We start from the raw sequence: 26118 nt of genomic DNA on the forward strand, positions 1-26118 counted from the left end.
ACAGCAGTTGGGGAATCAGTCCTTCCGTCCTGAAAGGAGATGTGGGTGGCATGTCACAGTTTCCATTCAATCTTTTTTGCAGGGGTGCTGGAGATGGGAAGGAATGGCGCAAGGGATGGGTCAGAATTTTCAGGAATAAGGAGTTGCAGCATACAGTGGTCAGGAGCTTGAGAGATGGTAGAGAACAAAAGTGGATGTAGAATAGGTTCTGCCAGACAATTGACTTCTGACATTGACTATTGCTTTTCTAAATACATTTTAAAAATTCTATTTATAGTGATGCTTTTCCCTTTTAAAGTTATAGAAACCTGATGAAAACTCTGAGTGCAGTATACAGAGAATGTATTTTTTTTTTTTAACCCATTTCCCATTTGCCCCAAGAATACTGCACTGGCAACAAGCAGCGCTTTTTTATTCAAAGTGGGAAATGGGTTAAAGAGTTGGGTCCTGCTCAGTCACACAGGCTGGAATACAGTGGCGTGATCATAGCTCACTCCTGGGCTCAAGCAGTCCTCCTGTCTCAGCCTCGTGAGCAGCTAGGACTGCTGGTGTGTACCACCACGCTTGACTGATTGCAGAATTTTTTGTGGAGATGGGGTCTTGGTATGTTGCCCAGGCTGCTCTTGACTTCCTGGACTCAAGGGATCCTCCTACCTTGGCCTCTCAAAGAGCTGGGATTACAGATGTGAGCCACCGTACCCAGCCTGTGCCATATCTTTATTCAAATATAATTTGGTTTTATAAAACATAGAGAGTTTTTAGTTTATGTTCTTTATAGGCTCTTTTTTCTTTCTCCATTTCTTTAATAATTTAAATATACTTTTTTGGCGTCTTCATATTAAAAATTAGTTGAGCACTCAGTTTTCTGTTTGACATATTTGTTAACAATCACAGTAAATAATTTTCTCACATGTTTTATAATCTCTAAATTTATAAGCTCATCTTCAGTGGGGATTATTTTTTGTTTTGTTTTGTTTTGGTTTGGTTTTTCTATCCAAAGAAATCCTATGGGGCTTTGTTTATCTATCATCACTTTTAAATAGTTTTGTGTTTGTTTCTTCTAGATACTTTAGAGATTTCACTGGCCCAGGATCTAATTCCTTAGATTGGAGATTCTTAATTTTTTTACCTAGGAAATTCTCATACAAATAAAATTCAAATTTCAAAACTGTTGTGTCATAGGTTTAGGATTTTAATTTCTTAGAGCATTTATAGCATTTCCCCTGTCTTCTTCACCCAGAGTCTCAGAGACAAGCTCCCTTGAAGTTTTAATATGACTACGAGTGAATTTCTCCTCCCCTGGCCCCATCACCACTTTTTAACTATGAGGATAGACCTTTGAAGACAGCCCTGGTTTTCTGGAAGAATCTCAGTACCAACTTTTTACCTCATGTGTGCCCAGGGCCTCCCCTTCTGTCCCTGCATAAGTATCAGGCCTGCTTTAGAGTTGTGAAGGTTTCATGGGGCTGGAAATCCAGCAGAGTGCTTTCTCTCTTGAGGGAGCACTTTCTTCTCTTCTTTCTCCTTCAAGGGGCATGTTGTTACCAATTTCAATCTATACTTAAGTGCTAAAGAGACTCCAGTGATTATCCCCATAGCTCCAGTGTTGGCCACAGCTGACAATGTATGCTTTTGTGCTTACTATTTTAGCTATCAGTTCTGGCTTTGGTTTAGCATCAGGGAATTATCTTTTTTTCAAGTAAAGCTACGTATTTAATTTTGTTACACTTATTTTCTTCTTTTCTTAGTGTCTGTAGTGGGAAGTCTTCATGAGCTCAGTTGACCATATTTCTGTACCTGGAATTCCCATAAGTTACTTATTAACTACCATTTCTCAGATTCTACCACTCTAAAATGGGAGTAATAATGATGTCTGTCTATATAGCGTTAATTTAGACCACACAGTAAGCTTTCAGTCAATGCTAGCCAGTATTATTTTCACCATTTAAAACTTTAAAAAAAATCATCTTAGGCAAGAGTTGGAAGTGTAGTGGTAGCTGTGTTTACTTACTTAACAAGAGGAGGAAATCTTAGTTAACGCCCTAGAGAAACCAAATCAGAAATTTTGTTCGGTACAGTACAATGCCGAAACTGACGCTTAGAGTCCCACCCTTTCTGACGTTGTGCCAAAGGTCACTTGGCACATAAGTAAACTGAGTGGAATGGCCTCTCAATATTGCCTGGACGATTGCTTAGAGGAGTATTTCCTGAACTGTGTCGGTAGGTAAGTTTGAGTTTGTTAATATTTTCTTTGCTAAGGAGGGCTCTCAAAGGCATAATTATTATAAAGGGTATTTGTAGACCTTGAAACATGTAGCAATACTTTTAGTCCAAGTAAGCCCTATAATTGCTTTTTAACTTCCCATTTAGTATTCCAAGTGGATTCTGAACTTGGTGAAATTAGTGGTAACTCAGTCTCCACAGGGTCTTGCCTCCTGTCTTCTGGCTTACAGAGGTGGAGATTCAAAGGATTTCTTTCCTTTAGTTCATGGTATTTAAGAGAATAATTTTCCCCTTATATTATAGCTAAGAAGAGGTCTGTTGACTATTACAAATTGGGAATCCGTGGGCGTAATGTATCAAATATTTAAAGAATTACTTTGAACTTAACCTTATATGCAAAACATTGATTATCTTATAAATATTAACTGCTTTGGATTGTTTATACAATGTTAGTTGTACTATGAAAATTTGCTTATTAACCAGGTTTAGACTTCTTAGGTTGTTATTGGCTTTGAGTCCACAGATTTAACACTGCCAAATTTCTGTGTAAACATTTTGCTTGGGACCTAAAATACAGTTGAATATGTGTATTTAAAGTTTTTTTTAAAGCCCATGTATATTAATGGAACTTGTAAATGTTTAAATAGTCAATTAATGGAAGCTTTTAAGAAACAACTCTTTCAAAATATTCAATTTTATAATTATGTTTTAAATATCAAACTTGAGTTAGTGACAAACATGTAATTCATAATATATAAAGATCTATAAGTAGTTCTTATTGATTTGTTACATTTAATCTTACTCAGAAGGAACTTTTTTGTTATTATTCTGTCACTAGTAATTAAGTGCAAGGCTATTTAAAAACAAATAAGAGCTAATAACATTGTAACACAGACTAGATAGAGAGCAAAAATAAATAACTGGTTAAGTTACTGTTTTGGTCTTGGGAAATGTAGTAGGTTCTTGAGTTTAGGTGCCATGGTTATGGCTGTTTTGATCCTTTTTTGAAATACATTCTTAGATGTGTTGATTTTCTTGTAATGTCACTATTATTTCTTAAGACCCTTCTATACTGTAAAGAGCATTATCAATTTACACAAATTTTAACTCCCCATAGAAATATTGTATACAGCTTTTTTGTAGCATAAATAGGTGAGGTTCCTCAAGACGTTTATGGCCTGGTATATTCTTACCCTTGCTATAAAGCTTTGGTCAGCTTTAGTGGCCAAACTCTAAGGCAAATGGCAGTATTAATGTGGAGTGTAAATCTCCATATATGTTCTTGCAATGGTATGTAAAATATTTTGTTCCCTGATCCACCTGTCCCCACCTTTAGTAAGATACCCTTGTGTCTGCAGTACCTTCAGTTATAAAAGAGGTGTCCATTTTTCAGCAACTAGACTTGGAAACAATTTTTTTCAATTTAACTTAAGCAAATTGTATATAAGAGGAAATGACTATGGAGGAGATACGCTGCTTAGTCTCATTTCTATGTAAATAGTTCTGACATAAATTGTATAGAGAAGTCTCTTTTATAGTTTACTTTTCAGTGATGTCATTTGTCATTAAATCATCAAGGTAGGTATGAACTTTGGAGTTTTAATGTGACGAAAATGAACTCATTACACTTTAAACTTTTGGACACGTTCTGTAACTTATGCTTGTAATCCCAGCACTTTGGGAGGCTGAGGCAGGAGGATTGCTTGGGCCCACGAGTTCAAGGCCAGCCTGGTCATCATAGTGAGACCTTGTCTCTACCAAAATAAATAAATAAATAAATTAGCCTGGCATGCTGGTGCATGCCTGTAGTCCCAGCTACTCAAGAGACTAAGTGAAGGAGGATGACTTGATCCCAGGAGACTGAGACTGCAGTGAGCTGTGATTGTGCCATTGCACTCCAGTAAGGGTGACAGAGTGAGACTATCTTAAAAAAAAAATTCTAGCCTTTTAAATAATAGCTTAGTTGAATTGTATAAATATTTTTTGAAGAGAATATAATGAGGTAGGTTATCATATAGTCTTTTGATCATTTATTATACAGGATATTTCTAATGTAAACAATCTGGTATTTTAAAATTTCTTTTTTTTTAGAGTTTAAGTTTGTGTATTTGTTTTGACTTGTTTAATTTGACATGTAAGCACTTAAAAATTGACTTTCCAGCGACATGAAGAAATTATACTTCGGTTAAATTTGTGGCATTTTTATACAGAATCATGTGTACAAAATATATTAACTAGGTTTGTTAATTTGATTAGAAGAAACGTGGTAGTTTTAATGCTCAATATATTTTCTAAAATGCAAAAGCAATTTGTGAAATATTGTCTGTCTGTACTTGGTAATGTAAGATCTGAGCTGAATGAAATGTGAGTTTCTTAAGCTTGTCTTAGATTTTGTATCAACATTTGTTCAAGAGCTTGGTTTTAGGAACATTTGTGTGCATTTTCTTGATTATTAAAAATTCTTTGTGTCAGGTATTTAGATGTAATTTAGAGCAATATTATTTAACTTTGCCAATTATATTATTCTGATCATTAGATTTAATGCTGTGGTAACAACTCTCTGACATCTCATTATTACTGTAGTATTAAATTCCACTGGATTCTTTATCTTCATTGTTTCTAAAAAAATACTTTTCCTCATTATGCAAGTAATTTTTCTTTATTTCACCATTTATACAGTTGGCCAGACCAAATGACATAGTGGGTATCCCTTAAGCCAGGGGTCCCCCAACCCCTGGGCCATGGTTCAGTACCGGTTGGCAGCCTTTTAGGAATTGAGCCGCACAGCAGGAGGTGAGCAGTAGGCCAGCAAGCATCACTGCCTGAGCTCTGCCTCCTGTCAGATCACCAACATCATTAGATTCTCACAGGAGTCGAACCCCATTGTGAACTGCACAAGTGAGGGATCTAGGTTGTGTGCTCCTTATGACAATCTAACTAATGCCTGATGATCTGAAGTGGAACAGTTTCATTCTGATCCATCCCCCCTACTCTTGCCTTGGAAAAATTGTCTTCCATGAAACCAGTCCCTGGTGCCAAAAAGGTTGGGGACCACTGCATTAAGCAGAGCCATGAATATCAATCTTGGACACAAAGCCTGGGATTGTGGGTGGGGAAAGCCCTCCTGCTGCTCTGGCCGAGCATTCCAAAGACTCTTTCAATTCTCTTAACTTATTCAAAGCCTGGATTCTAAAAGCCAGTTGGGCTCCCTTTGCCCATTCATAATTCATGCTACAGTCTTTTGGCTAAAAATTGTCAGTAGAGTTCTCATTTCCCATTATATGAAATTCAATGTCCAGTGTGTAACTTATCTTTTGGGTCATGTATCTTAATGTATGGCTTAAGCTTCTTCTTTATGCTTTACAGTTTCCATTTCCTGCCTCTTTTTCTTGACACATGGTGTAATTAGAAAGTCTCTCCCTCATATTCAAAATTTACCTCATCCTTAAGGTTTACTGACCACTGCCATTAAATTTTTCTTGGTTTCCCCTTCTTCTTTCTGCATTTTCTTATGGTGTTTTGTGTTCCATCTTCTGTTATATTTATTTTTACATGTGTTATATTTTACTTCCTAATGACTGAGTTTAACTGATTGAATTACTTAATGTCTATCTCTTACTATGATGGGTTAGAGGTGGTTTTGTCTTGTTTCTACTAGGTTGCCTTGCATTCAGTACATGCTTATTATAAATATTTGGTTACTGAAAAAAATAGAATGATATAACAGTGTTATAGATTATAAGACATTTTACTCCTTTATTGGAATAGACATTTGGGGACAGGGGATCAACTGGAAATCTAAACAAGTGTGGCATGGCTCTCTGAATCAAGCTGTCCCCAGCAGGGAAAGCTGATGAAACAATCAAGGCTGCAGCTAAGAAATGTTTTAAATCATGTTGCATAGTGGCTCAATACTGACAGGCAAAGGACAGCTCTTACTAGGGAAAGACTTTGGACTAATAGGAAATTGAAGAGTAACACAGGCTTTGTGGAAAGTGACTACAGTTCTAACTCAGATAACATTTTTCGTGAGTTCATAGTGTGAGAATAAATACAGTCCATTCTGCTGTAATGATTGTTTTGAAAAATGGGAGTTTTTGTTCTTACATGATCGATATTAGGCAACACTTGGAGCATAATGCAAATTTCACTTTTGCTTATGCGTGATTTCACCTGAGAAATAGTAGGCGTGCACAGAAAATTTCACCCAACTAAAATGAGCTGCCTAGGCTACACAAAGTGTAAATGCACACACCTCAGACATTGCCCGGCTCTCTCACTTTACCACATGTTATGAGCCACACTCATTCCTATTTTGTATTATAATTTACCCTCCAATTTTAGATAACCCATCTTGCACCACTTCCCAATAATTTACATGCAAGTCCTGTGGCTGCCTGGAATAGAAATATTTCTTTCTCACAAATAACAATTATGTTAACATTTTTGAGCCTTAACTATGTGCTAAGCACTATGATAAGTGCTTAACATGGATTATGTTATGGAATTCTCAGAAAACCTGATACAGTAGGCATTATTACTGTCTTTAAAGATGAGGAAAGTGAGGCTTAGAGGGGTTAATTAACTTGCCCATGGTCAATAACTCATAAATGGCAGAGCCAATTCTTGAATCGAGTCTGATTTAGATCTTAGTGTTCTCTTACTTTGTAGATTACAGATAAGTAGCTTTCACATGTGTTATTTCATCTGCATTTAATAACTCTCTGATTGGCATCATAGGCTGTTTCGATCCCTATGATAGATGAGGAAACAACACTACTCAGGGTAAGAATGCACAGATCATCATAGGCAGAGCAATAACAGGAACTCATTCTCATACCTAAATCAGAATTTTTTCCTGGGGCTTATACATAAAAAGGGAGGAAAACAATTAGAGAATTAGGGATAGGGAGGTGAACTGAACTACAAAAAGAGGATGAAATGATTGTGTTGGAAGTTGGGGAACAAAAGAAGGTGAGTTATAATAGTACTTCAGAATTGTAAGGGGAGAGTCTAATGAAAAATGAACACTAGGGGACTTGTAACTCTGTGGTACAAAAAGCCTAATCAAATTCTTACAAAGGAATTAAAACCACCAACTTCATTACAAGATTGTGGTAAGAGAAATCTGGTCATGAGCATAAATCACTAGTAGTAATATACTCAGAAATCAGAGGGAAGAGCAAGGCGACACCAGAGGAAGACTTCAGAAGGCTTTATTTGTACTTGTTTTGTAGCATGTGATTTTTTTTTTTTTTTTTTTTTGGGGTAGTGAGTTACCTTACAGGCCCTTACAGATATGCAAGTACTTGATTAGTGTTTGTTATACTGAAAGCTTACTAAATAGTAAGGAGAGTAGTTGTTCAGTTGGGTATTGATTAAGGTGAAGTAATAGGAAAAGTAAGGGCAGAATTGATGAGTAATGATGAACCCGAAGCAGAGGGTCAGCAAACTCTAGCCATTGGGCTGTTTTCTTTCTACAAGCTGAGAATGCTTTTTACATTTTTGGTAGGTTATTAAAAACAAAAATGAAGAATATTGATAGAGACTGTATGTGGCCCACAAAGCCTAAAATATTTATAACCTGGCCCTTTACTGAAAGTTTGTCAACCCCTGACCTGAAATACATCCCATGAAGAAAAAAGTTAGACTTGTTCCCTTTTAGGAAATTGGATTAGGTACTGTAAAGTGTAATATTTCATAGGGGCTACATTTTCAAACATGTGCCTTTTTCCCACATGGAGGAAAGAACTGTCATTTATTTAGCCTGCTCTTTTGCTAGGGGTTTTGCATACTTTGATTGTTCTTACCCTTGGGAGGTACTATAACCACTTTACAAATGAAGAAACTAGCCTCATAGAGGCTAAGTAAGCCTAAAGTTTTACATTTAATAAGGATTGAAATATAAGCTTGCCTGGCTTGCTAACTAGATATCAAATATGGGCATTTATGTAAATTTATTTAGTATGTAAAATAGAAAAAAAATTGTACACATAGACAATAGAGTAGGTTGGAGAATTGTGTCATTTTATTACAAAATTTGCACAAGGAAGAATATCTTTGGATAAGTTGTAAAAAAAACTTATAAGTAAAATATAAAGAACAGAAAATTCTAGTCTCATATTAAAAATGTAATATTCACCTAAAAGAAAGATGAGATTCAAGATGTTTTTGAAAGGAAATGCAAAATACAAAAAGTGTGTTTCACTTCAGTAGAACGTATACCAGCTAGTACTTTATTTTTGAAATGCAGGTAATAAGCAAATATTGGCCCAAATGTCTAACAGTAAAGATTTATGAAGAGAATTTCAGAGGGCTGTGAAAACATGTAATGTAGGAATCTAGGATAGATTGGTGAGTCAGGGAATGGTTTCCCAACAACGGGCCATTTAAGCTGAGATACAAGATTTAGGTAGGCAAAGATGTAAAAGATAATTATTCTAGACAGGTGTGATAGGCCTTGAGGAAGGAAGAACTTGGCATATTCAAGGAAACAGCATAGTGTCTTCCAACACATTTGAGGACAGAAATTATATCTGTTTTGTTCATCATTTATATCCAGCTTTGTAAGTACAATACTTGCTGCTATATAGTAAGCCCTCAGCAAGATTTATTGAGTGGATAAGAAGGAATGGACATTTTCCTAGGAGATTCCTGGTATGATTGTGAGTACAGGGATTCCCTGGATGTAGGCTACTTTTCTCTTTTCTGAAGCCAACCTCATTACATTAAGTTCTTCAGATTGTTAGTAACCCCAGAAGATTACCCTAGGCCACTTTCCCAACCCTTCTTAACTGCTGTCTCAGTGTCTGGATGGAGCTTGACCTGGATATGGTCTGAACAGAAAATGCAGGAAAAGTGAATGTAGAATACCGCAACTGGATCTGCTCCTGAGAAGGAAAAGTAAATCTGCATTATTACAGTGTCAGCAGTAAGCCTGAGATAGAATGAATACAGCCACTTTTTAAAAAAATAACCAGCTGAGGCGTGGTGGCTCACGCCTGTACTCCCAGCACTTTGGGAGGCCGAGGCGGGCAGAGCACGAGGTCAGGAGATCGAGACCATTCTGGCTAACATGGTGAAACCCCGTCTGTACTAAAAATAAAAAAAATAAAATTAGCCTGGTGTGGTGGCGGGTGCCTGTAGTCCTAGCTACTTGGGAGGCTGAGGCAGGAGAATGGTGGCGTCAACCCTGGGAGGCGGATCTTGCAGTGAGCTGTGATTGTGCCACTGCACTCCAGCCTGGGTGACAGAGCGAGACTCTGTCTCAAAAAAAAAAAAAAATAAAAAAATAACCAGCTGAGGGAGGGTGTTCTGTGCTGGAAAACATGATCTTGTGTTCTCTGGGTGATAATACATGATAATCAGGCTTAGAGATTTAATAAAGGAGTTAAATACTCAACTACTTTTTATTAGAGGAGCTTATTTCTTCAAAATCAAATTCGAACTTCCAAACAGAGATAATTTCATTTATAGTTTTTATAGTTTGGGTGCATTAAGGAATTAGAAAGAGAAGAGGGAGAGGGTTGCACGTTTTCTGCGTCTATGAATTAAGACTACAGTAACCACAGTGTTGCAGGACTTTTCCTTAGTTCAGTTAAACATGGGGTCCTTTTCCCACGGCCACGAAAGTTTAGGCTCGCAGACGGTTTGAAGGGTGAGTAAAGCAGGGTTTTATTGGCAAAAAGGAAAAATGGGTAAACAGGGACTCTCCGCAAGGCCAAAGTCAATGCTACAGTGCTTCCCACCTGGCCTTTTGAATCCCAGGTTCCACACGGGAAAAGGAAAGGCCAGGCTCCTCCCCTCTGCAAAGGTGCAAACTTCCTCAGGCTCCACCCCAGTGCACAGGCTGGCAGGAGCTTTGCCAGGGACCCCCTCCCACTTAGCTGTCTCAATGGGAGGGACCATTTTACAAGATGTTTACCATACTGGTTTGCAGAATTAGAGAGAGTAACCTTAGGTGAGGAGAAGACTGGGATTTGGAGACAGAAGGAAAGAAAATAGATTCAGGGTCATTCTTGAATGTTAGTCTTGAGTTTAAAAAAAAATAGCTGATAGGTGGTAGCAACAACACATGTGCCTCTGATTGTACAAGAATTTAATAATGATACTTGTGTATGTTTTACATAAGCTTAAACTTTAGTGAACTTTAGTTAATGGTATCAAACATTGGGGGTTTTAATGTCTTCCTACTGGATATCGTAAGTCTGTTTTTCCTTACAAAAAGAGTAATATTGGCTAGCAGCTGAGGTCAGTACTAAGAGTTGGAAGTTTTGAACAGTGAGGAAAAAGATACCCCTCCTTACAAAAAAAAAAAGGCTTGCACAAGGTATGTTGGGAGGGGGATTAATGGTACGGGCAGAGTGAGAACTCTTATTGATTTAAAACAGGTTCTTTCTAAGTATTAAAATTTACTAAGGTATCAACAATGTCACTGGGCCCATTTCCAAGAGGGTATTCTAACTACTGCAGTCAACAACTGATTTGCCATAAAATGTCAATAACTTTTTAAAAGGAAATTACATTCATGTGTTTATTTTGCTTTTTAAATGAGTGTTAAGTACTTTAGCATCATCTTATAATTATTGATATTTTGTATGGGATTTAATAATGGATTAGTTAATTATGAAAACGAGATCTGAATGTTTTCTTCTCCAATTGCCGTAAAAATTTGTTGAAATCACCTTATTGAACAGATTTTTTTTAAACCCCTTGGAGTACCAGTGGGTGTTATTTTGTTGAATGAATGTTTTACCCAAACTTATATGCATATTAGATTGTTTAAAAGCTCAATTAAAAAGTGAAAAATAGACACTGAAAATTTTTTGAGTGATTTCACATGTGTTCATGAAACAATGTATCGATTCCAAATCATTGAATATTTTAAAAGTAATGTCATGTATTCATTTTCTTTTTTTATCTCCTCAGTAGACCGAGATCAGTGTGTAGGGGTGAAGCAAGGAGTCTTACTCTGTTTGACGAAGGCAAAAATTAAGAATCAGTGAGAAATGGAATTTGCAAAAGTCCCTGCCAGATAATGTTAGAACTGGACCAGAAAATAGGAGTTGGTATAAAACTAGACCAGCGAGCTTTTTTTTGCTTCAAAATGCAGTTCAGTTTATTGGTTTTGTAAATTAGAGATTGTGTTTCTTGATCTTTATTAAAGTAGAATACAATGTTAACCTACTTTAGTTCAAATTTAAAAAAATATACACACATGTATATGTATATATGTATGTGTATATACACACAGGATTTTAAGGACAGTTGCGTGTGTGTGTGTGTGTGCACACTCACGCACACCAAGGAAATTGTTAATCTTCTAGTACATCCCCATAACAGAGGCAGCTACAATAAGATCTAGCCTTTGCCTTACAGACCAGGTGGCTTTACCTGATAGGCTCACAGACATTCAGTAGTTCATTTGTTCCTCAGATTTCTTTAATTATTGTGATAAAGTTGATATTAAATTTACCAACTTAATCATCTTTAAATGTATAGTTTATTGTCATTAAGTGTATTCACATTGTTATGCAGCCATCATGACCATCCATCTCTAGGAGTTTTTCATCTTCCTGAATGGAATCTCTGTGCCCCAAGACAATAACTACCCATTCTCCACCCTCCACAGCCCCTGGCAGCCACCATTATGTTTTCTGTGTCTTTGAATTTGACTATTCCAAGTTCTTCATTTAAGTAGATTCATAGAGTATTTGTCCTTTTGTGACTGGCTTATTTTACTTAGTGTAATGGCTTCAGGGTTCATCCATGTTGTAGTATGTATGAGAGATGTCTGTTTCCTTTTAAAGGATAAATAATTCCCTTAAGTAGATATATGATATTTTACTTATTCATCTGTGAATGGACAACACTTGGGTTGCATCTGCCTTTTGGCTCTTGTGAATAATGTTGATATGAGCATGGGTGTACAAATATCTAGTCTCTACTTTCAGTTCTTCTGGGTATATACCCAGAAGAAGAACTGCTGGATCATATAGTAATTCTATGCTTGATTTTTCTGAGGAGCTACCATACTGTTTTCCACAATGACTACACCATTAAAGGGATATTTTAAATGAACAAACAAAAAAACCCAGCAGGAAAACCCTCTATTCTTATAGTCTTTCGAATTTTACAATGAACTTTCTAAAATAGGATGAAGATAGCTTCATTGGATTTCTTGTGTAACTGATAATTCTAGAAAGTATGGTCTGTGTCCTTAGAGGTAAGTGGTGGGCACATTTAAAATTAGTATATCAGTTTCTCTTTGGATAATTATGGAGTTTGGAGACATTAGGGGAATAACAAAGGTGAGTCTAAGTTTTTCCAAAAAAAAAAAAAAATACATAGAGCAGAATACAGGTGGGAAGATTCCTATAGAAATGAAAGAAATAGATACAATTATCTCAAATAATCAACTTTGCTTCCTGAAAGTGTCAACTTCATTCCCTGATCTACTCTGCCTTCCAGAATGCCTGCGTAGTTGTTTTCTTAAACATTAGTAATATGATTGTTACTCCTTACCATCTCCTAAAAGATTAAGTCCAAATTCCTTTATATGCTCTACAAGGCCCCTCACAATCTGGCATCAAGCTTTTCTTCATCACATCGTCTTTTTATATATTCTGTATTGCAGCCACACTGAATATCTCACTATTCCCTGAAATTCATGTCCTTCCATATCCTTTGTATATGTCTGGAATGTTCTCTAACTACCTGTGCATGTACCAACTGGTGCACTCCTCACTGTCTTTCAAGACCTGATTTTAGTGTCTCTTCCTATATGAAACCTACCATCAGCTTCCATAGGTAGACACTTTCCTAGTACATTGTTCGTACCATAATAACATTTACTAAAATGCATTGTAATTATCTGTTTGCATATCTATCCGTCTTGCTGAACTGAATGTTCCCAGAGGAGAGAAAGTATGTTTATTATATGTCATCATGCAAAGCACAATACCTTGTAGGCATAAATGTCCAAAAAATACCAAATGAACTTCTTTTTATTTATTTTTATTTTTATTTATTTTTTGAGATGGAGTCTCGCTCTGTCACCAGGCTGGAGTGCAGTGGCGCGATCTCGGCTCACTGCAACCTCCACCTCTTGGGTTCAAGCGATTCTTGTGGCTCAGCCTCCCGACTAGCTGGGACTACAGGCACATGCCACTGCACCCAGCTAATTTTTGTATTTTTAGTAGAGATGGGGTTTCACCATGTTGGCCAGGATGGTCTCGATCTCCTGACCTTGTGATCCACCCACCTCGGCCTCCCAAAGTGCTGGGATTAAAGCCCTGAGCCACCGCGCCCAGCCTCGAGTGAACTTCTTATGTGGTTTTGCTCACTCTATAGAATGTTTACCTTTAATAACCATTACATGCATGAGCTAGAATTCCTTTCATAATTTCAGTATTATTAATATACTGGATATATATGTATTGGATATAGGTAAAATATTAAGCATGCAATTTTTTTCTTCATATTTAATATACTGGATATATGTTTTAGAGATAGGTAAAAACATTAAGCATGCATTTTTTTTCTTCAGTAGTTTGCTGCTGCTCTATGAAGATTTCCAGACACTGATCTCATAGGCATTCATACATTACCCCAGAGTCCTCTTATCCTAGGAGAAAGTATCTCATAATCCACACTTAAATGTTAATGACATAATACATTATTACTCCCAGAAGTGTTTGTAGTTTAAAAGTGCTTCCTATGGATGAAAATGCTTAACTCAAAAGAATGAATTAATTTCCAGTGGTAGAATTTTATTCACCTTGTCGCCTGTGTAAGCAATAGATTTTAAGGAAATAGGATGATACTCTCTCAACTCTAAAATCACACTGGACAGGCAGGCTTCCAAGAGCACCTCTGAATCTTTAGCATCTCCAGAGTGGTGTTAACAGGGGGAATATATTCTGTTTCCTTAGGCTGCTGCTCTAAGCACTTTGCCCTTTTGGAATAAATTTGTTCTTCTTATACTGCCTCCTAATAATCTGCACGGCAGAGAAATGTGGTTTATTTTATGGTGCTTAGCCTGACTCACAAACTACTTAAGAATTTCTTTTTCACATGTGTAGTCATTTAATATTTAAACTAGTTTCCATGAACCAGTTATAAATATGAGTGAATACTTATTAGCTGACTTGACATCTAAAAGGATGGTCTTTCTACGGAAAGCAAAATATTGTAAGAGTCAGATGTTTGAACTCTTTTTAGTCTAGATTACTCAAGAGGAAACAAACAGCAAGATCCCATTTAATTGCTTGTTATTTTGAAGAAGGAAATGTTATGTTATTTTTCTTCCCCTAAGGGCCGTGTCCAGGGCAGTATCATTTTGGTGTTTTTATAGGTCTGTGAGATATTTCCAATGTTTCGAAACTAAAAAACAAGTGAGATTGATATAAATGTATCTGGACAGTGTAATGTTTCAAAGCTTATCCAAGTAGTTGTTCTTTCAGATTGAAGACTTGGTATTATTTGTACTAAAGTCCTATTGATATAATTAATTTCATTAAAAATTTTAAACTAATGGATGAGAAGGACATACCTGAATCCAGGCATGGATTATGTAGATGTGAAATGTTAATATATATCTGTATATGTGTAATTGTGTGTGTGTGTGTGTATGCTTAAGTGTGTTTAAGTTACTATCAAGCATTCTAAAGGGGGATGGATCACACATACAGACATAGCATAGAAACTGAGTTTGGGCTTTTGTGTTGGTCTGCCTGTGTTTGAGGCTTTACCATGTACTAACTGTGTGATACTGGGCAAGGCATTTCATCGTTCTGTGCCCCAGTTTCCTCATCTGTAAACTAGAGATAAAAGTAGTACCTGCCTTTTAGAGTTGTGATTATCAATTGAATTAATGCGTGCAAAGAACTTACAACAATGTTTGACACATATATGGACTTAAGTGTTATTGTTTTTGTAAATTATTATTAAATATTGGTGACGCAGTTGATTCAGAGAAAGAATTACCTTTTAAAAAAGTGACTGTTTTGAAGCCAAAGATATTAGTTAATTTAGCAGATTGAAGTCATAAGGTTGTTTATCATTAAGAGACTATGGTATAAAGATGGACACAGGTAGGTAGTAGTTTATTCTTTATAATATACCTTACATTACCAATTTTTGACTATTTTTAAAGTTTTATTTCTCCTGACCATATGTTTATGAAAATGTTCTTTACTTTGAAACCTGGCTGGGTTTAGAAAATATATGTCCTTTGTCTATTTTGTGATAGACTTCAATTTTGTCTAATCAGTGTTTGAAAGAAATAGCACTTGTATGGACTTCCTTCCAAGAAAAACATTGGGTGTTTCAGGAAGTGGTCTTGGTGAGTCAGAGCATAGTACTTTTTCCTCTGAGTCAGTTTTGAACCTCCTTGATATAAATAGGCATGCTTTAACCAAAACTTCTGCTTTTCAGATGTTAAAATCATCATTGATACACGGCTACACTAACAGCAGTGCCTTCATTAGTTTTTCTGCTCAGTTGGCATTGAGGCTCTTTATCTAATTCTGACTATAGAAATTCTGTGGAATAAATTTCTTTTTAAATTTTCAATTTAATTCTGTACTTCTAAATTAGTTTCTGTTTTCACACCAATTTTGCTTCAGAAAGGAGTGGAGTCAGGTGACCAGTTGTGTAAATTTTAAAGGAATTTATATTGGTGGTAATATACACTTTAGTCATTATAATTCTATGACTTCTCTTTTAGCCCACATGTATAACTCTTTATAGCACAATTTCAGTTCAGGGATTATTTTGCAAAAGACTGTACTAGTTTGCCACACCTCAGAACTGTTTAGAAGATAGAAAAGAATACATTAGGGTGGTTCTTCATAACCACATTAAAAAACATTAAACATGACAAATAATTGCCAATTGACTAGATATTGTTAATGTTGAATTGGTTAGGGAAGACTTTCTTTTTTTTTTTTTTTTGAGATGGAGTCTCATTCTGTCCCCCAGGCTGCAGTGCAGAGGCACAATCTCAGCTCACTGCAACTTCCGCCTCCTGTGTTCAAACAATTCTTGTGCCTCAGCCTCCAGAGTAGCTGGGACTACACATTGTACAGCACCACGTCTGGCTAATGTTTGTGTTTTTAGTAGAGATGGAGTTTCATCATGTTGGCCAGGCTGGTCTTGAACTCCTGACCTTGTGATCTGCCCACTTTGGCCTCCCAAAGTGCTGGCATTACAGGCGTGAGCCACTGCGCCTGGCCTAAGGGAAGACTTTTAAAAAGGGGTGGGAATTGAGGAATTGAGAAATTGCTAGATGGGAGGTATAAAGTAGTGGAAAGGGCATTTAGGGTAAGAACAGACACTTAAAGTTGGGTCAGTCAAGATATGCTCAGGACAGTGGTGGGAATGAGGGTTTATATATAGGACTATTTGAGAGAATATGGATTACTGGAAAAATTATGTAAGCCAAAATTATGGTTGAGCCTTGAATGGTACACTAAAAAATTGTATGTATGACTATGTAGTTGGTAACATTGTTTAATTGTCATATATTTCTCTTGAGTTGTAATTGGTTAAATGCAACTGGTTTTTAGTGAATTTCATTTTATAACTAATATTTAAAGAAAACTTCTCTATTTCTCTTAAATATATAATCCTGCAGGAAGATAAAGGAACTGATAGATATAGAGGTCAAATGATCTGTGTGTGCTTTTTCATATAATCCTCATAACAATCATTCTCATTTTACAGATGAGTAAACCGAAGCTAAGATAGGATAATGACTTGTCTAAGGTCACAGAGAGATGTGAGTCAGGATTTACACTTAGGGTTGCTCATCTTCGTACTATTTTCTTTTCACTATGGCAAAATACCACAATAAAAGCACTGGGACAAACTCAGTAAGTGTTTATTATTTCCAGTAGCTATGAAAAAGCAACTCAAAGACATTTTTCTTCTGAACAGAAGTATTACTTTCTTTTAGGAATAGGTCTTTGGACTCTAGGAAACTGCCTGGTGGGTAAGCTTGCTCTCGTCCTCTTGGGGAGCAGTTTTCTATAAGGTTTGCAGGGGCAGTCAAATTGGTGGAGGGATCATTTGTAGATTGTGGTGAGCCATGCTGTGGATCATCTGTCCTTTGCCCATTTATATTAGTCGATTGATGGTCATTTTCATTTTTTCAAATCTGAAGCATCTGGGCCTTGATTATTGGAATCTTTGATTTTCATTCTTGACATATACAACAGTTACAAGAATATGCTACATTGTTTTATCCTATTTCCTTCATAATGGGGAAGCAGTCATGTGGCTCTTGGCAAAACTGACCTTCCCTGAGGTTTCAACAGAGGCAGTTGAGATTAAACACCACTCTCGTAAACACTGAATCTCCTATCTCCTAAATTTCAAACTGGCATCCTGGAAAAATTTCTTTGTTAGGATCTGGAATTGAACAGCTTAGTTCTTAGGAGAGCAGGGCAAGTCATCATGTTTTCCCCAGCTAACTAGTTTGAATGTGCTACTATGTGCTGGTACGTGCTATTCCCAGGGCTTCTTAGCAGCTAAATTGTTTTTTTTTTTTTTAAAAAGGATGAAGATTTATTTTTCCACTCCATTTGAGGAAAATAAGGAAGTTGGCTGGCAATAAGAGAGGTCAACATGGAGAGGCTGGAGGAGAGAGATGTCTGTTTACTGTGTGGATGAGGTTAACTTAAAGAGCGGGGGTTGGGGAGTCTAGTTGGCACTGCTTGTTCTTTTCCTTGAGTAGTTCTTGTTAGAAGCTAGAGCTGCTGAGTATTTTCTGTTTTAACTTACTTGGTTAAAATATTTATTAGTAAGATTTTAAAATTACTTTTAGAACATTGTTTTATTCTGTCTTTTCTTATAAGAAGATTTGAGATAAACATCTCCATTTGGCCAAGTAATAAAATATTCACAGGCATAATTTTTTATAAAAGATTTTAGAAAATTGTTGAGTTTTTCCATTTTACCTTTATTAAACAGTTTCAGAAAGCCTTTTAAAATACATATTTCTTTCATAATCATTCATATGTCCCCATGCTTTGTAAAACGTATGTTGTCTCAAAGTTGGATGTAAAAGTGTCAATTCTAGTTTTATTGATAGCTTTTATACAACTGGAAATATGTTCCCATAGAGAAATTTCTGTAATAGGCATGAACTTCATGGAACAAAGTCAAGGCGATGCCATGCTCTTTTGGAATTTGGTGATTCTTTTGTCACTCTAGTGTCCATTGTCTTTATTCTGGTACTATCTTGGCCTTTATATTGATCTTATTTCTAATAATCCTGATAATCTACTGCTTGGACTCCTAAACTTTCAGAATCCAGTTCCCTTTTTTTCTTACTTATCAATAAAGCTAGATTATCAGTTCTTTTTTATACAGATGTAGGACTATCATCTGTAATTTTTGGCAAAAGAAGAAAAAAATCCATATAGTTCTTTTTAGCGGTCATGTGACCATGTGATTTTTGGGTAAAAAACTCTAGCCATTATTTTCCTCTATGTGGCAAAGTGGTTGAATTTTATCCCACATCTACTATTAATTACCTCTTTGACAGTGAACATGTTATTAAACTCTGTACCTAGCTTATTCATCTGTAAAGTGGGAATGATAATTGTTCCTACTTCATGAGGCAGTTGTGACAATTAAAAGAAAATGACACATGTAAAGCAGTTAGAACTGTGCCTGCCATGCCGTGTTTTCTAGATGTGAGCCATTGCCACCGCTGCTGCTGTTCTGCCTCTTCCTCTTCCTCTTCCTGCTGTCACTGCTATTGGTAGTTTGTAATAGTTTAGTTTTCCTCTGTGCCCTGATTTTTGTACCACCATTTGGCTTAGAATGGGGGACAGCAGTTATGCCATGTAAGTGATATCCAGTTTATTTAATCAAGAGCTGGAATTAATTTGGGGGGTTATTTAGAAAAGTTAAACTTTTTCTTCCTATAAGCAACCCATTTTACTCAGTTTGTGCTTCTCCCTCAAATTTTCCCTTCTTCAGTCTACAGGCCATTTTCCCAGTTGCTTAGAGATGGGAACTGTGGGAATAGAAAGAAATGCAAATGCTGGCCTTACGATAATTCCCTCTTCAAATCTCCTCTTCTTTCTGACCTAAAATAACCTACTTACCCAAACAAATCTATCTGAAATTCCCAAACAAAAATCTACATAATGTGATCTGGGAACATGAAGGTTCTTTGGTCACTCTCCCTTCCCTGCTAATCCAAACACCTTTTTTCACTTATTAATTCACTATAAAGTGGTGTGTTTCCGCTTGGTTTTAATTCCAGATGCCCAAGTTTAGGAATGTAATTCCTGGCAAATATTTTTGGGGGTTTATAAATTGACACTGGCCTAAAAGTGGACGTGTAAAAAAGTCCCATTTCTTCCCAAGTGGAATAGTAGTTCAGGTGTTTTTCTCTGACCTTCTGATTCATCAAGTCCATGTTTTGTTTTGTTTTGTTTTGTTTTGTTTTGTTTTGTTTTGTTTTTTTGAGACAGAGTCTCGCTCTGTCGCCCAGGCTAGAGTTCAATGCGATCTTGGCTCACTGCAACCTCTGCCTCCTGGGTTCAAGCAGTTCTTCTGCCTCAGCCTCCTGAGTAGCTGGGATTACAGGTATATGTCATCATGCCCAGCTAATTTTTTATATTTTTAGTAAAAACGGGGTTTCACGATGCTGGCCAGGCTGGTCTCGAACTCCTGACCTCATGATCTGCCCACTTTCGCCTCCCAAGGTGCTGGGATTACAGTTGTGAGCCACTGGACCCGGCCAAGTCCATGTTCTTAAACTTGGAAAGTCTCTAAAGTTAGTGTTTCATAGATTTTACTGTTTTATTTTTGTGTTTCTTCATCCCTACTGTCTTTTAGTTTGTTTTGCTTATGTTCAAACTGCTACCTGAAATATAATAAATAATAGCATTCTCATTCAGAATTATTTTTACATATTTTTTGTCAACAGAGTACTGTTTCGCTTGTCTTAAAACATTAAAAACACTTTCAATAAATGCATAAATTCTTTGTTTTAAAGGTAGACTAATTATCCTGGATTTTAAATAGAGAAATCCTGAGAGAACATTTTCAGAATGAATCTCCCAGTCCCATACTTTGGGAAGTTCATAGCTAGGTTTGATGCAGTCTGTGTTTGTGTCCTTATAAATGCTATCTGTTTTATTTTTACTTTTTAATAAATTAACAGAAGTTGTCATATTTATTCTTTTTGCAACCTCCGCCTCCTGGGCTCAAGTGATTCTCGTGTCTCAGCCTCCTGAGTAGCTGGGATTACAGGTGCCTGCCACCATGTCTGGCTGATTTTTATATTTTTGGTAGAGATGGGGTTTTGCCATTTTGGCCAGGCTGGTCTCAAACTCCTGACCTCAGGTGATCCACCCACCTTGGCCTCCCAAAGTGCTGGGGTTATAGGTGTGGGCCACCATGCCCTGCCTCATTTTCTTATTTCATACTCTTCTCCCTCTAGATTGTAAGCTCCATGAAGGTAGGAACCCTGTCTGTTTTGCTAACTGTGCACTCAATATGTAGAGCTACCCTGTCTAGTGTGGTAGCTGTTAGTCTATATGTGGTTATTAACATTTAAATTTAAACTAATTTATATGTAATAAAACTTAAAATTCAGTTTCTTAGTGGCACTAGCCACATTTCAAGTGCTCAACACTTGTGCTCAGCTACTGTATTGAGCAGTGCTAATATAGTGCATTTCTGTTATTCTAGGAAGTTGTATTGGACTGTGCGAGAGCACTGATGGGCACATTCTGGTTACGTAGTAAATATTTGTTGAATGAATGAGTGAATGAATGAAGTAGTACTCAGATTGGCAGGTGCCAATTAATGTTGAATGAATCTTGTTTGAATAATCATGTTTAAAAGTTATTTTAGTTTTTAATTAATCCATGTTGACATTTCCCCAGCCAACTTCAAAATACTGGATTTATCATCAGTAAAAGGAAAGTATGTAATAGTGGTTAAAAGCACAACTTGTTGCCGATGTCATGGCCAAATTACCTTTACTTATAACTCTAATAAGTCTCAGATTCTCATTAAAATGAGAATAAGTAGTTCTTTTTACCTCTTAATAAGAAGTAAGATAATGCATGTAAAGTGCTTGCACAGTGGCTGACATAGTAAAATACTTAATCAATAAGCATTATTTTTACAATAATGAAATAGTGAGATATGTCTAAATTTACCTCATTCATGGGTGATTTCATGGTTATGAAGAACTTTACTGCTGGTTTTGAGGACTTCTGTTATAATTTCACATTTTTCAAAGGTAATGCTATTCACAGTCAAAGCTTGTATTTACTGACTTTTAAATATGAAATATAATTGGCTCAATTATTTTTTCCCATTGGAATTAACTTTTTGTTCTTCCTTTATTTTTTAATGGCTATGTAAGTAGGTAAACTCTTAAGAAGAGAGTTTCATACTACTTTTATAGGCAACTTGAATTTTAAAACTAATGTACAGATATCTCTGCTTTTGTTTTGGAGTAGTTCACAAATAACTTGTTTCCAGCTGTATCAATTTAAATTGGCTTCTCTTTGGGAAAAAATTAATAAAAATGGATAAAGTAGTGGTTATTTACCTAAGGATGAATTCCAGGTTTTATTTAGGCACCTAACTCTGCTATGATTTAATTTCTAGAAAAGCAATTAAAGCAAGAGCTTTTCGTGAACAGTAATGTCTGATTTAACTGGGGATATTGCCTCACTTCCATGCTTTAGAGTTTGTTTTCTCTCTGGGATTTGAAAACAGAATTTGTTGTTATAATAACAATAGGTAGTTAAACATATACTACCAAAATACCAGCTGACTTTATCAAATGTAAATTTCCTTCATTTTTTTTTTTTTGTGTTACTTTCAGTCTGGTTGTTATGGTACCTTTGTTTTTAGTATAAACTTGTACTCATATTTCATAGTCCTCCTGAACCTCTCAAGTTCACATTAGAGGTGACTTGAATTTTTCATCTGGGTTTTTCATTGACAAATATTTCTTAACGTTTAGACAATGAAAATATGCTACAGAAAAATGGCAGACTAAGCATATACATTTGTTTCATTTTTTGAAAAATATTACTTTAAGTTTTGGGATACATGTGCTCAGTGTGCAGGTTTGTTACATAGGCATATGTGTTCCATTGTGGTTTGCTGCCCCTAACAGCCCATCACCTAGGTATTAAGCCCCGCATGCATTAGCTATTTGTACTGATGGTCTCCCTTCTCTTGCCCCACCTCTATCTGACAGGCCTTGGTGTGTATTTTTCCCCTCCCTGTGTCCATGTGCTCTCATTGTTCAGCTCTCACTTATGAGTGAGAACATGCAGTGTTTGGTTTTCTGTTCCTGTGTTAGTTTCCTGAGGACAATGGTTCCCAGCTTCATCCATGTCCCTGCAAAGGACATGATCTCATTCCTTTTTATGGCTGCATAGTATTCCATGGTGGTATATGCATTTATTTCACTTCCTCTAAATAAAATAACAGTAAAGGGATTTTTAAAATGCAGAAAGCCAGTGAGACAAAGGGACTCTGTAAAGCCTGTGGATAATTCTGATTAACCTAGAAGTCCTTACATGCTGAAACCTAAGCTACTATTGAGAGACATTGAGAAGCAACCTTATTTTCACTTCAGAACCTCCAACTGACTCAACAGTGAGAGTGGGGCTGAGAATAGTAGGATGTATTAGTCATGTGTTTAAAGTGAACTTGGATCCCAGATGCCTCCTCACACTCCAGTAAAACCAGTAGTTTATTCTGTGGAGAATGTGAACTAGAGAACTCGCTTGGGGATACCAAGGCACAGACAGAGGGTGAAAGATGAAATGAAATGCTTACTAAACAGCAAGACACCCTGGCTGACTTCTTCCACTTATTGCCAAAGTTTTGGCAGTCAGCTTTACATTCTCTAAACATAGAATTGGAAGATACTTCCTTGGAGAACCTGACTGATCTATGCAAAAGCCCTTAGACACTGATGGTTGGGGTCTACCAACAGGACTGCTGTGCAGTGAAGCCCACTTGTTCACAAGCCCCACCCATGTACACTGACTTTCTTGCCAGCTTTTTAGGGCTTCATCTTCAATATGAGTAATAACCAGTAATCACCTGATATTTAAAGCAATCCAGAAGCCAAAACAAACCTAGCAAAAACAAGGAAATTGTCATAAAGAGACAATGAATGGAGAAGAAAACTTAAAAATATTATCATGGATATTCTCAGAAAGATCAGAGAATATACTGTAATCAGAAAATAAGTATAGACACTGTAAGAAAAGGAAGCTTTTGGTTCTAAAAAAATGTGCTCCTGAAAAATGGAACTGATAGAAGAAATAAGAAACTCAAAATGTTTTTTGAAGATAAAGAAGAGGAAGCTACCCAGAAAGTAGAAAAAAAAATTACAAAATGAAAAAGCAAAAGAGAAAATACAAAAGTAGAGACTTAGACCAGGAGGTCCTACTCTGAGCAATTGAATTTTTTAGAAAAAGGAAAAGTATATATAGCAAGGAAACTATCAAAGAAATAGCAAAAGAAAATTTCCTGGACTTTAAGAAAATGATTTTCAAGTTTGAAAAGGCCTATTGTGTTTCCAATATGCTGAATTTTTCAAAAAACACCCATACCAATGTATAGCACCATAACATTTCAGAACATCGGGGTAAAAATGAAGATCCTAGACTCCAGACAGAAGAAAACAGACAGGCTCTCTACAAAAAAATTGGGAGTCAGAGTGGCCCCTAATATTCAGCAGGGGCCATTGAAGACAGAACCACAATGACTTCAAAATTATGTGGCAAAAACCAAAAAAACAAAAAAAAAACCTCTTTCAATCTACAATTTGAAACCAAGACAAATGGTCCATCATGTATGAAGGTAGAATAAACATATTTTTCATCATATAAAGTTTCAAAAATGTACATTTCTAATACTCTTTCTCAGGAAGTCCCTAAAGTATGTGCCCTACCAAAATAAAAAAGTAAAGGCATGGAAAGAGGGAGGTCTGGGATCCAGGAAGCAAGGCTCCAAGACAGGGGGAAAATGAAGGGGATACACAGGGTTTTGGGGAATGTGGATCCCCTGATGAAAGCTGTCCGGAGCCTTAGAGAGTAATCAGTTCAAAGTGGAGCAGTCATATATCTGGGAAAGAAGCCTGCAGAAAGACAGAAATGTTAGAGTAATGATAGAATGGGTAGTGCTTCAATGTATTGAAAGGAGGGCTCCACTTCTGGTGGTGTAAAGTAATAAAATTAATGAGGGGGACATAGGAACACTAAGAGTTGGGGGAGGAAGATAATTATTAACAAATAGAAGACAAATGTATAAAAATGGAAAGGTATTCTTAGTATACTGTGAATAGCATTTATGTAGATACAATAAGTAAACACTGAATTTTAGTCTCACAAAAATGTGGTGTATCTGTAATTCGTCCTCTGTGATATGATTCTCACTTCATCTCCAACCTTATCCCTCATAACTTCCTACCAAACTGCTGACAGTTTCCTAAGTGTCCAAAGCCATCTCCTGCCTTTGCTCTTCTCTTCTGCCTTCTGGCTTACTCACCTCCTGCATCACAGCCTGTGAAGCAAGGCAGTTATGAACTGAATGTCTCCCGCTTCCAGCCCTAGGTACAGGCCTTGCATACTATCTTTCTACTTGCCACATTGTACTATAAATCATGTACATTTAAAAAAAAAGTAGTATAGTACTACTTTTGATGTCTCTCTGCCCCATTATACTATACATTTCTAAAAGTCATTATCTTTCTTTCTTTCTTGCTACTTTTTTTTTTATTGGTAGAAATGGGACCTTACTATGTTGACCAGGCTGGTCTCGAATTTCTGGCCTCAAGCAATACCCCCACCTTGACTTCCCAAAGTGTTGGGATTGCAAGCATAGTAAACCACTGTACCCAGCCTGTCTTGCCTTTTTTGGTCTAGTCATTCTTTGAGGGAGATTTTATCTTCTAGATCCACCCCTAATCTAGCTGCCCTTGAACTTCATACTTTGCTGTCTTCTATTACCTATAATGTGGTCTTTTCTTAAAGATGCTCTTTTTTCCCCCCTAAAATTTCTTTATAAGCAGGAAAGCTTCAAGGAAAGTTTGTCCTGGGTTTTCTGTGAGTTGGATGAGGTGCTAGAGATTTGTTTTCTTAGTAGGATTACCTAGTGACAATCTGGCTTGTTTTTTTATATTCAGCCAAGTGTAGACAGTTAGTGGAACTGACTTTTTTGTTTGGTCTTGACTCTTCTTTGTTGCATCACTTCCTAGCAGCCTATTAGGACTGCCCCTATTCTTGAAGATAAATGAAAAATAGTATTTTGAAAAGATCACATTTTTATCTTTGTGAGCAAAATGTTAAGAGGCATAGGATAATAGGAAGAAGGAGCAGTTAAGAATTGAGGGTTTTAACTTACCTGCTTAGTCGTGAACTTTTCATGAACTTATAAAGTTACACATGTTGCTCTTGATACAGTCTGACACCTAGAAAAGTATACAAAATATTCTGTTAGAAAGCAATTACCTTCCCCCATGTAATCATTCTACTGGCCATTGGATCTGTAAAACCATGTATTGCTAAAATAGAGCAGACAAATTGAAACAATGGATAATCCTTGATAAGATATAATACCTCCGTGTTCTCTTATCAAAGCAGTCAATGTTAGAATATTATGGCAGGCAGGAAGAGAAGAAGTTGAGATAAGAAATAGTGACTATCAATAAAATATATGAGAAGTAGTTTGGGGGCAGTGTATGTGCATTATAATACACTAGAAAGATTTAGTGAACCTTTAAAAAAATAGAATTCTTATGGTTTTTGAAAAAGTCCCATGTGGTTTAACAATTAAGTTTTTACTTGTAGTAATATTCGGGAGATGTATTTATGATTTAGAAAA

General features: G+C 36.4%; 1 protein-coding gene across 5 annotated transcripts in view; it reads left to right on the forward strand.

Annotated features, from left to right (window-relative positions):
* The window catches only part of EPS8 (EGFR pathway substrate 8, signaling adaptor), a 212970-nt gene that overhangs the window by 109509 nt on the left and 77343 nt on the right, over positions 1–26118 (forward strand). Inside the window, exon 1 of one of the 5 annotated variants that reach the window (XM_063639633.1) lies at positions 2172–2224. The exons of the other annotated variants lie outside the window; for them this stretch is intronic. The gene's annotated coding sequence lies outside the window, so the exon portion shown is untranslated. Of the gene's footprint in view, positions 1–2171; positions 2225–26118 lie in introns of those variants that run through there. 5 annotated transcript variants of the gene reach the window in all.

The sequence above is a fragment of the Symphalangus syndactylus genome, chromosome 5 (assembly GCF_028878055.3).
Source record: "Symphalangus syndactylus isolate Jambi chromosome 5, NHGRI_mSymSyn1-v2.1_pri, whole genome shotgun sequence".
NCBI classification, from domain to species: Eukaryota; Metazoa; Chordata; class Mammalia; order Primates; family Hylobatidae; genus Symphalangus; species Symphalangus syndactylus.